Here is a 13,182-nt window from a genome sequence, read left to right on the forward strand (position 1 = left end):
TATGCACCCCAATTTTTATTGCAGCATTATTCACGGTGGCCAAGACATGGAAACATGATTGAATAAAGAAAATGGGGGACACATATACAATGGAATTCTACTAAGCTATAAGAAAAGATGAAGTACTACCATTTATGACAACATGGATGGACCTTGAGAATATCATGTTAAACAAAATACATCAGACAGAAAAAGTTAAGAACCATAGGGTTAGACTCAAGTTGGATGTAGAGCTGATAGCAACAAAGGAACAAGCAAAAAAATAAACAAACAAAAACTCATGACACAGACAACAGTGTGGTGGTTACCAGGGGGAAGGGAAGTAAGGAGATATAAAAGGTAAAGGGGGTAAAATATATTGTGACAGAAGATTATTAGAATTTGGTGGTTGACATACAATGCACTATGCAAATTTAGTATCATAGAAGTGTACACTTGAAACCTATATAAGTTTATTAACCACAATAAATTTAATAATAAAAAAGAAATAGAAGTGAGAATGCATATTTTTCTACGTTTTGTAGAACTTCTTAAAATAATAAAGAAATCTTTTTTTATAAGTACTATTTTTTAATAACAATAATTACAAAAGATGAAAAAAACAGCTCAGAAAAGCCAATTACTTCTTTAATAGATCTTTTTTACATAATAACTCACATCAATTTTAATAACTCATATAAAGCACAGTGGAGAAAATAAGATTTGCTTCATATTTAGATAACTCACAATAAAATTTGCTACAAAAAAATAAAATAAAAAAAAAAAGGAGTTCATCACCACCAAACCGGTATTTATGAAATGTTGAAGGGTCTTCTTGAAGAAGAAGAAGAAGATATAAATATGAACAATAGCCCTAGCCAGTTTTGGTTGTTAGACTGATGAACCTCAGAGCGAAGGAATAGGAAGAGATAAACCAATGAACTTATACGCATAACTAATGGACACAGACAATAGGAGAGGGGTGGGAGGAGAAAGGAAGGAGTCAGTGGGAGAAAAAGGGGGATATCTTTCAACAATAAATATAAATGAAAATAAATAAATAAATAAATACAGTCTATGTCAAAGTAGTATAAGATTAAACTAAAAGTCTTCAAAAAGAAAACATTTGTCTTCCCAATATTTTCTGTTTTTTATGTTTTCTGAAATTGGTGAGACTCTCAAATTCAAGGGTTGCTGAACTGTTCTGATTTGGCTCCTTTGATAACTGTTTTTTTCCACCAGTATTGTTCTTGGATTTATCTTCTTCTTCTTCCTTAGATTCTGCTTTTTTCTCTTATTTTTTTCTTTTTTTTTTATTCTAGCTTTCTTTGTTCCTTTCTTATGATCAGCCACATTTCTATGACCTTCTTCTTCATCTTCTGAATCTGAGGATTCTTTATCAAAAGCTATCCATTTGTCTGATGTTCGAACAGAAATTCTCTTGTCTGGACCTCCTCCTTCTTCATTTCCACTGTCTTTATGAGCAGCATCTTCTGGAATAGACACCAGGTGCATGACACAACATGTATGTATAATTTTTCAAATAAATGCTGTTTTATCTTTTCCATATACTCTAGAGTGTTCTGTTTGTCATGTTTTAAAGACTAATATGCAGTTCAAAGTCTGTTCCAAGATACTCAAAGTAATCATTATCTGGCTACTCATTGAGAATCTCACAAACAAGGGCAACTGTAGTCTCACATGTTGAACATCGAGTAACATTATGAATTGTGTATCAACCTTCCCAAAGCATCAGTAATGGTAAATTGAAAATTTTACAACTCGTACACATTTAACCATCAGATTGAAACAATCAACTTTATTACCAGATAATGAGTCAGCACCACACTGGAACTCCACAGCACTAGGTTGATACATCTCCATCACATTAGAGATAATAGGCATAAATATCTGCCCTTATGACTCATCATCTATATCAACTCTCATTAGAAAATTTGTAGCATAGTATTTGCCTTTCCCTGTATCAATATCCCTCAAATCTCCAGTTCTAGGAATAATACAGGCTCTACATGATCTGTTATATAAAAAGCTTCTTAAACCCCATATCCATATCACTATAATGGATATCAGTATCAGTGTAAAAGACTCTCTGATTATACTTTAATACTTTAAGGATGGTAAGCACCATAACATTAACATAACAAAATCCTGATACTTCTGATTTTTTAGCATGATGTAACCCTCCAGCCCAATCAACAACCATATATATATATATATATATATATATATATATATATATATATATATATATATATAATCAGTTTGTTGTAGGTTTAACTTCACAGCTCCAAGAACTGAGCCATCAGTTGAGAGCTGACAAAACTCAGAGTCCATCAAAACTGGACAATCTTTTCCAACATTAAAATCACTACACCTGTTTATTATATATACTCAGACATGATATCTGGTCTTACTGAATGTATAAATTTGATGTACTCAGCACTGTGGTATTTTGTTATTTCTTTAGCAGTGTATATTTCCATTTTTCTGTATAAGCTATAGTTTAGCAGCAAGTTATGAGCATTGAGGATTCTATGAGAATTCATAGGATGGTCCTGTCCACAATAATAAGTTTCAATATTATCATCATAATAGTACTGCCTCCTTGACAGTATGCTATGGGCTCTGGGACCACTGTCACCTCTGTCCTCTGGCTCCTACTCCTGCTTCTGTGACTGAGCATGAAGAGGAAGAAAACTTCTTGAAAGGATCTTATGAAACAGACTTGAAAGACTTATCTGTGATTTATAGCCAAATAAACAGTTGTTGCATTCATATGATTGGTGAAAAGACCACACATTTTATTTTATTTTTTAATCCTCGCCCGAGGACATTTTTCCATTTTTTGTTCAAATAGAGTGGGAGGGAGAGAGAGGTAGAGAGAGAGAGAGAAACATCAATGTGAAGGGATACATTGAGTGGCTGCCACCCGCACGACCTACCAGGGCCGGGGACAAACTGCAACCGAGGTACGCGCCCTTAGCGGGAACCGAACCTGGGTCTCTCTGTACCGCAGGCCGATGCTCCAACCGCTGAGCCAAACCGGCCAGGGCAAGACCACACATTTTAGAAAGAGAGGAGCAAGAAGGGAGAAAATAAAATTTTTATTTAACAAATAAAAATATCAAAGTTTTTCATACTTAATTAAAAACTGGTTTTAGTAGTAGAAGTTATTATAAACCAATTGAGAAAGGTTAGAATGAATGGTAGAAATCTACAAAGAAAATAAATTAAGTACATAATATATAAAATTATGAATAGATATAGTTTAGAACAGAATTTTTGTCACTAAATTTTTGAAGTATATTTAAACATAGTTTGATAATAAATTATAATCTAGGTCACTGGCAAGATCACCTAAAGAAGATTGCTAAATTATGCTAAAGTTTAATAGATTGAAGATCTTATCCTAATCTGTTTTTAATGAGACATGATTGTTTCTAATAAGTTAAATAAAAATTGATGATGTTGGTCAAGATGGCAGCATAGGTAACAGCGGTATCATGTCCTCCCACAACCACATCAAAGTTACAACTAAACTACAGAACAACCATCATTCAAAACCACCTGACATAGAGCTGAATAGAAGTCCTACAACTACGGAATTAAAGCAGCAGCCACATCCAGACTGGTAGGAGGGGCGAACGCAGACGGGCTGGTTCCACACCCATGTGTGGCGGATAAAAATCAGGAGGATACCTCAGCTGGGAAAGTCCTTCCTGAGGACTGAGGGGTCCCGTCCCACACCAGGCGCCCCGCTCAGGGTTCCAGTGCCAGGAAGAGAATCCCCATAACTTCTGGCTGGAAAAACCAGCAGGAACCAAGGCTCAGGGAAACTGATGCAGCTGGAGCCCCAGGCAGCTCCTCTTAAAGGGCCCACACACTGACTTATTGGACTCACTCCCTCTAATCTTGGAGGGGAGGCAGACCCAGGGGCACCAGAGACATACAGGGAAGAACTGAGCTGTTTGGCATTGGAGCGAGGGCTTGAGAAGGGGCTTTCTCGGGGACAAACGTGCTGTCAGAGGCCTTTGCTCCTTTGGTGAGCCCTTCCCTGGGGAGGCAGACAGTCACCATATCTGGGACTCCAGCAACCTGGCTCACTCTGGTTGCCCCATCCTGGTGATTCCCTGAGGCCCCGCTCCACCCAACTTTCATGCCCACCCAAGCTGTTGCCAGTTGCTTAACCATAGGATTGGCCTGTCTTTGATCCTGCTTCTGGTTTTATTAAATTCTTTCAAACGAGCAGCATCTTGTCTCAGATATCCTCATACCTCTTGTTAAGTAGTACACAGAAACAAACACAGAGAGGCAGACAAAATGACAAGACAAAGAAACAGGTCCCAAATGAAAGAACAGAACAAAACCCCAAGAAAAGAACTAAGCGAAATGGAGATAAGCAACCTAACAGATGCCGAGTTCAAAATACTGCTTATAAGGATGCTCAGTGAACTTAGTGAGGGCCTCAAGAGCATAAAAAAGGACCAGTCAGAAATGATGGATGCACAGTCAGAAATGAAGGAGGCATTAACTGAAATAAAGAATAATTTACACAGATTCAATAGTAGAGCACGTAAATCCAAGAAGCAAACCATTGATTTGGAATATAAGGAAGCAAAAAACGCCCAATCAGAACAGCAAAAAGAAAAAAGGATTAGGATAGTGTCAGGAGTCTCTGAGACAACTTCAAGCATGCCAACATTCACATCTTGGGGGTGCCAGAAGGAGAAGAGAGAGAACAAAAAATCTAAAACCTGTTTGAAACAATAATGGCAGAAAACTTTCCTAACTTGGTGAAGGAAACAGACATACAAGTCCAGGAAGCACAGAGAGTCCCAAACAAGATGAACCCCAAGAGGCCCACACCAAGACACATCATCATCAAAATGCAAAAGGTTCAAGACAAAGAGAGAATCTTAAAAGCAGCAAGAGAAAAGCAGTTAGTTACCTACAAGGGAGTTCCCATAAGACTGTCAGTTGATTTCTCAAAAGAAACTTTGCAGGCCAGAAGGGAGTGGCAAGAAATATTCAGAGTGATGAAAACCAAGAACCTACAACCAAGATGACTCTATCCTGCAAAGCTGTCATTTAGAATTGATGGCCATATAAAGAGTTTCCCAGACAAGAAAAAGTTAAAGGAGTTCATCACCACCAAACCATTATTATATGAAATGATGAAGGGTCTTTTTGAAGAAAAAGATAAAATATATGGATAAACAAAATGGCAATGAATACATATCTATCGACAATGGAATCCACAAACAAAATGAACAGGCAGAATAGAAACATTCTCATAGATACAGAGAACATTTTGTTGGTTGCCAGATGGGAGGGGGGTTGGGGGAATGGGTGAAAAAGGTGAAGGGATTAAGGAGTACAAATTCATTGCTAGACTGACAAACCTCAAAGGGAAAGGGGTTGGGGGGTGGGAAGAAATAAACCAAAGAATTTATATGCATAACCAATGGACCAGACAATAGTGTGGGAAAAGGCGGGAGGGGGGCGGGAGTGGGGAGGAGGGGGTCAATGGGTGAAAAATGAGGAACATCTGAAATACATTCAACAATAAAGATTTAAAAAAATTGATGACATTAACTAGAAAAAAATAATTCTAAAAACAACAAGAAAAACATAAGAAGCCTAGAGAATTCTGTTATATCATTTCATATTATAAATATTCTACACTGTTATTATTACAAGCATCTAAGAAATTTAGACTCAAAAGTAAAATGATGAAAAATGATTCTCCAACTGAAGAGCATCCACAGAAAAGCAGGTGTAGCAGCACTTATATTTGACAAAATAGTTTTGAGGATAGCGAAGGTTAACAAGAGACAAAGATGGACACTTTATAATGATAAAAGGAACACTATGTTAAAAAGTCATAATACTTTTCAATATATCTGCAACCAATCAGGCAGCACCAAAATATATACTGCAACTACTAACAGAACTAAAGGGAGAAACTGACAAAACCACAACCATGGTAAGGGACCTAAATACTCAATTGACAGCTCTAGATAGTTCATTCAAACAGAAAATCAATTAAAAATATATATATTGGCATTAGATAGAAAGCAGGCAGTCAACTTGGGCTGGAGCAGTGTTGGGGGGGGTATAGGGATTGAGCAAAAATGAAAAAAAAAAAAAAAGAGAGAGAACTCATGGACATGGACCATAATGTGATTGCAAGGGGAGGAGGGTGATTGTAGGTAGAATGGAAGAGGGCATGGAGGGGATAAATGGTGATGAAAAAATAAATAAATAAAGTAAAAAAAAGAAAATAAATGTTGGCCTTAAATGACACATTAGACCAAATGAACATAATTAACATTTATAGAGCCTTTTATCCTAGAATGCCAGATTACACATTATTCTGTAGTGCACATGGAACATTCACAAAGATAAACTATATGTTAGGACACAAAATCATCTCAACAAATTTAAGAAGTTTGAAATCATAATAAGCATAACAAGCATATTCTCTAAACAGAATGCTTTGAACTTAGAAATCAACTAAAAAAAGGAAGTAAATAAAGGCATAAATATGTAAAGATTAATCAACATATTGCTAGAAAATGACTGGGCCAAATAAAAGTTAAAAGATGAGATGGAAAAAGAGAGAGAGACAAATGAGAATGACAGTATGACTATATCAAAACTTCTGGGATGCAGTGAAACAGTAATAAGAGGAAAGTTTATATCATTAACGGCCTATCTCAAAAAATAACAACAACAAAACAAAAATCTCAAATTAACAACACAACATTACATCTTAAAGAATTAGAAAAAGAAGAACAAAAGCAGCTCAAAGTTAGCAGAAGAACGGAAATAATACAAATTATAGTAGATTTAAATGAAATAGAAACAAAAACCCTTTACAAAAAATCTATACAAAAAGCTGGTTCTTTGAAAATATTAATAAAATTGACAAACCTCTGACTAGACTCCCTAAAATAAGAAGAGAGAAGACTCACATAGACAAAATCAGAAGTGAAAGAAGTTACCACAGACATCACAAAAATATAAAGGATCATACTAGAATACTATGAAAAACTATATGACACCAAATTTAATAATATAGAAAAAAATGGGGAAGTTCCTAGAAATATATAACCTAGACTGAATCATGAACAATTAAAAAATATAAAAAGATTGATCATCAGTGAGGAAAATGAAACAACCATCAAAAACCCTACAAAAAACAAAAGTCCAGCACCAGATGGCTTCATTAGTGAGTTATAGCAAACATTCAAAAAAGGTTGATAGCTATCCTTTTCAAACTCTTCCTAATTGAAGAAGAGACAATAATTCTTAACACATTTTATGAGGCCGACATACCTCTGATGCCAAAACCTGGCAAGAGTAACACACACACATACAGACACAGTACAGACCAAGACCTTTGTTGAATACAGATGCAAATATCCTAAACAAATACTAACAAATTGAATAAAACAACAAATCAAAATACAGTACACTACCATCAAATGGGGTTCATTCCAGGGGCATAAGGGTGGTTCAACATGTGCAAATTGATCAATGTAATACATCAATTAATAAAACAAAGGATAAAAATTGTATGATCTTATCAATAGATGCAGAAAAAGCATCTGATAAGATACAACATTCATTTAAGATTAAAACACTCAATAAAATGTGTATAGACAGAAAATACCTCAACATAATAAAGGTCATAAATGACAAACCCTCAGCTAATATCATACTCATTGATGAAAAATTGAAAGCTTTTTCTATAAAATTAGGAACAAGACAAGACTCTCTCACCACTTCTACTTCAACATAGTACTGGAAGTCCTAGCCAGAGCAATCAGGCAAGAGAAAGAAAAAAAAAAAAAAAAGCTTTCACATTGGGAAGGAAGAAATAAAATATAATTTGTTGCAGATGTCATGATTCTATGTATAACAAATTCTAAAGACACCACCAAAACATATTAGAAATAATAAACAAATAATGTTTCAAAATACAAAAACAATGTACAAAAATTTGCTGCATTTTTACATACTAACAAGGAAATTTCAGAAAAAGAAATGAAAACACCAAATTCTTTTTGCAATTGCAAGCAAAAGATTAAACTACCTATAAACTTAACAAAAGTTGTGAAGGACCTGTGTACTAAAAAATGCAAAGCTTTATTAAAACAGATGAAAAAACACAATGAAATAGAAAGATATTCCATGTTCATAGATTGGAAGAATCAACATAGTTAATAATGTCCATATAAGTATCCAAAGCAATATACAGCTTTAGTGCGGTCCCTGTGAAAATTTCAATAACATTAAAAAAATTTTTTTTTTTAAAGAACAATAAATCATGAGATTTGTTTGGAAATACAAAAGACCTTGAATAGTCAAAGAAATCTTCAGAAAAATGAACAAGGCTGGGGGTATCTCACTTCGTGACTTCCAATTATATTACAAAATGACAGTAATCAAAACTACATGATATTGACAGAAAAACAGACACAGAGACCAATGGAACAGAACTGAGATCCCAGAAATAAACCCACATGTACATGGGCAATTAATTTTTGACAAAGGAGCCAAAAACATACAATGGAGAAAAGAAATCCTCTTCCATAAATGGTACTGGGAAAATTGGAAAGCCACATGTAAAAGAATGAAACTAGATTACACTCTGTCCTTATGTATAAAATTAATTCAGAATAAATCAAAGACCTAAATATAAGATCTGAAACAATAAATTACAAAGAAGGAAACATAGGTACTAAACTCATGGACCTTGGTCTTAGAGAAGATTTTATAAATTTGAACCAAAAGAAAGGGAAGTGTAGGCAAAAATAAACAAAAGGAACTATATCAAATTAAAAAGCTTCCCCGTAGCCAAAGAAACCAACAAAACAAAGAGGCAATCAAACCAAATAGAAGAAATTTGCAAACAGTTTTGACAAGAGGTGACTATCCAAAATATATAAAGAACTCATGTAACTCAACACCAAACAAACAATACAATTTAAAAAATGGACAGAGAACCCAAACTTTCTATTTCTCCCAAGAAAGCATACAAATGGCCAACAGATATGTGAAAAGATACTCAACTTCACTTGCTATTGGGGAGATGCAAGTCAAAACTGCCATGACCTACCACCTCATATCTGTTTATTATTTTATATATTTATTATATTATATACTGTATTATACTATACTATATACTATACTATATTATACTATATTATTATTACATTATCAACAAGACAAGAATAACAAGTGTTGGAGAGGTTTTCAAGACAAAAGATCCTTCATTAACTGTTGGTGGCAATGTAAACTGGTACATTCATTATTGAAAAGTGTATGATAGTTCCTTAAAAAATTAAAAGTAGAGTTAATGTATGACCCAGCAATTCCTTTTCTGGGTATCTATTTGAAAATCTTGAAAATATGTATTCACAAAGATTATGTACCCCATGTTCATTGCAGCATTATTCACAGTGGCCAAGGCATGGAAACAACAAAAGTATCATTTGATAGATTGGATAAAAAAGATGTCATACATATATACTATGGAACACTCCTCAGCCATAGGAAAGATGAAATATTGCCATTTGTAACAACATAGATGGATCTGGAGAATATTATGCTAAGCAAATAAGTCATTCAGAAAAAGCTAAGAACCATATGATTTCACTCAGTTGCGGAATATAAAACTGAAACTCATAGACACAGACAACAATGTGGCGGTTACCATAGGGAAGGGGTATGGGGGACAGTTAAGGGTAAAGGGGGCCTTGTGTAGGGTGACAGAAGATGATTTCACATTGTGTAGTAGGCATGTGTTATAGAAATATACACTTGAAACCTATAAAATCTGATTAACCAATGTAACCCCAATAAATAGAATTAAAATAAAAGATTATGTATGTGTATATATACATGCACATGTATGTGTATATACATATATTTGTGCACATCACAGGTGCATATGTGTATGGGTGTGCATATAAAGATACACAATACGTATATATATACATGCACACAAATATACTTATACTTAAGGTAGATAATTGAGTATGCAAGGAGGGGTAAAAGTAGGTGTACAGTTATGAGTGCACACAAAAAATGTATTCTTAATTATTATTATTTTTTATTATTGTATTATTTATTATTATTACTGATCTACCTTTGTTCACTCCTTTATACTGAATAATGTTAAAATGGCACAGGACTAGTATTAGGGAAAACTGATTTAAAACAGAATATATTAGATTAAGGACTTGCTGCCTTTGTAGTAAATAATGACTTTAAACACTTTTAGAAATTTACTACTATTAGGTCCTTCCCTATCTCTCAGCAGCATGCTAAACAAAAATAATTGATTCTTGGTATAATAACTCAACTGTAAATATGTTCAGTGTACAGGTGAAACAAGGACTTGTGTGTGTATGATTTGTTCACATTTTCCCGGCTTAATCTCCAAATTAGAAGTATTGCCTTCTAAATCTCTCTCTAAAATATTAAATTCTTAAAAAGGCAATAGGTTTTGAGTTAGAGTAATACTTTGACCTAATCATTTCTCATAAGCACCAATTATTTCAGGTTCTATGTCATGAAAGACACAGAAAATAATTAATTTGTTACAGGAGGAGAATGGAGCAGCAACATTTTATAAAAACTTCGGTCATCCAGGTAACAAGAATAGGTGGAAACTGCTATGTCAATGGCAGGCAGAGAATTGGAACCCAGGTAGAAAGGAGATTCTAAAAAAGGATGAGAATAATATTTAAGTTCTACTCAAACCAAAAAAATTAAAAGTAAATTAATAGCCAGCTCAAAGCAATTTGGTTTTTGTTATATCTGTTCAAGGACCCTATATAAAAAAGGACCCCGGCCCTGGCCGGTTTGGCTCAGCGGTTAGAGCGTCGGCCTGCAGTCCGGAGAGACCCGGGTTCGGTTCCCGCTAAGGGCAGGTACCTCGGTTGCAGTTTGTCCCCGGCCCTGGTTGATCATGTGGGTGGCAGTCACTCGATGTGTCTCTTCACGTCGATGTTTCTCTCTCTCTCTCTCCCTTCCTCTCTCTCCCTCCCACTCTATCTGTACAAAAAATGGAAAAATATCCTCGGGTGAGGATTAAAAAAAAAAAAAGGATCCCTATATTTATAATTTAGTTCAAGCTTTATTCTCTATAGTGACGAGAATTTATAACAATATGTCTTTAAAATGTGATATTATGTGAGGTGCAGACTTCAGAGTATAATCTTGGTTTCTGCCAGTACTTTATTTCATGACCTCACATTTTTTAAATTTCAGCATGCTTTCTTATAAAATGAGGACAATATTTACTAACTTTTGGTCCGGCTGATGTGGCTCAGTGGATTGAACACAGTCCCATGGACTGAGAGGTCCCGGTTCGATTCCTGGTTAGGATATATGTCTGGGTTTCGGGCTCAGTCCCCAGTGGGGGGAGTGCATGAGGCAGCTGATCCGTTTCTCTCTCACATTGATCTTTCTCTTTCTCTCTCTTCAAAAATTCAATAAAAAAACACAAAACTTTTAAAGTTTAAATAAAATATGAAAATACCTAGGTTTTCTGGCTAAGTATTCAACATCTAATACCATTACCCTTTAAATTGATGAATTGCCTTGTGAATAATCTATATAAGCTTTTTTAAAAAAAATTGTAGCACTCATATAATTTTATTAACCAATTTCACCCCAATAAATTCAATTTTAAAAAATCAAACGCTATGTGCAAAAAGTCAGTAGAAAGTCAGGAAGACCACTCTCACGGTCATTTACCTTTTACTGTAATTTGCATTCACAAGTGATTAGCAAGTAAAAAATAGATAATTTCCTTTGAAAATGTTTAAATATTTTTCTTAAGTAGATAAAATGCATTTTTTTCTTTAGTTCTTTATGCAAATGACTTTTTATGCAGAATATATCACATTCTCTTTTTAATAAAAATGACAGAAACACACAAAGCAAAATTTTTTTAATTAAGCTAATTTAAAAATTATTGCATTGGCAGTTATAATTGTTCAGCAGAAAATGGCCCAAACAAAGCATTTCAGATACGTTACCAATCTTCTCGAACCATAACAAACCTATTCAACGAGGCACAATCATGTTTTGACCAGCATGGCAAAAGGGATTTTGGTTTTCATGTAAGATCTTTGTGAACTAATAAGGAACTGAACTGGAGCTGCCTGTTCATGTCTTCTGCTATAAACATATCCAAGTGAGATGAGCTGTTGGCAGGAGGGAAGAAGGGAGGCTTTTGAACATATTGATTATTTTATTTGCTTAGGTTTATACTTTGCACTGAGTTTTTGAGGGACAGCAAATATGCAAACAGTTGTCTAAAAAGTTTGTTTACCTTTAAAATGTAAATTTACGCCCTGGCCGGTTTGGCTCAGCGGTTAAGAGAGTCAGCCTGTGGTCCAGAGAGACCCGGGTTCGGTTCCCGCTAAAGGCGAGTACCTCCGTTGCAGTTTGTCCCGGCCCCGGTTGGGTCGTGCGGGTGGCAGCCACTCGATGTGTCCCTTTCACATCGATGTTTCTCTCTCTCTTCCTCTCCCTCCCATTCTATCTAAACAAAAAATGGAAAAATGTCCTTGGGTGAGGATAAATAAATAAATAAAATATAAATTTACTATCATCAGTCCCAATTAGTAATATATTTTTTTCCTAATGAATACTTACTATTTTAGCCTAGCAAATTTTTTTATATTTAGTCATAAGCTGTTTTCTTACTCTTTGAATTACATTTTTACCATTTCAACATGAAAGTTTTTTATTCTGGTAAAGATTAACCTTATTCACTTTTAAAATAATAAAGCAATATATGATTGATTACTCAATAAAAAGAAAAAAAAATGTTTCAGCACTCAATTATAATACAGTTGTTATTTAGTCTTTCATGTGTTATCAAGTTAAAGTTAATTTTTTTCTAAGGCCCAATTTTTGTTTACTATGATATTATTTCATGTATATTAAATGTTGGAACTGTTAGAATTTATTCCAATTCTATAGTCAGATATCAAGTCAAAAATCTGTTCTTCATAATTTAATTTTTTTTGTCTTTCTTTATTGATTTGAGAGAGAGAGAGAGAGAGGAGGGCAGAGGGAGAGAGAGAGAGGAATGTTGATGAGAGAGAACATTGACTAGCCGCCTCCTGCATGCCCCGCACTGGGGATTTGGCC

General features: G+C 34.6%; 1 pseudogene; it reads right to left on the bottom strand.

Annotated features, from left to right (window-relative positions):
• Positions 1-1,163: 1,163 nt before the first annotated feature.
• The window catches only part of LOC118622425, a 141,000-nt pseudogene continuing 128,981 nt past the window's right edge, over positions 1,164-13,182 (bottom strand).

The sequence above is a fragment of the Molossus molossus genome, unplaced genomic scaffold, assembly GCF_014108415.1.
Source record: "Molossus molossus isolate mMolMol1 unplaced genomic scaffold, mMolMol1.p scaffold_m16_p_9, whole genome shotgun sequence".
Lineage (NCBI taxonomy): Eukaryota > Metazoa > Chordata > Mammalia > Chiroptera > Molossidae > Molossus > Molossus molossus.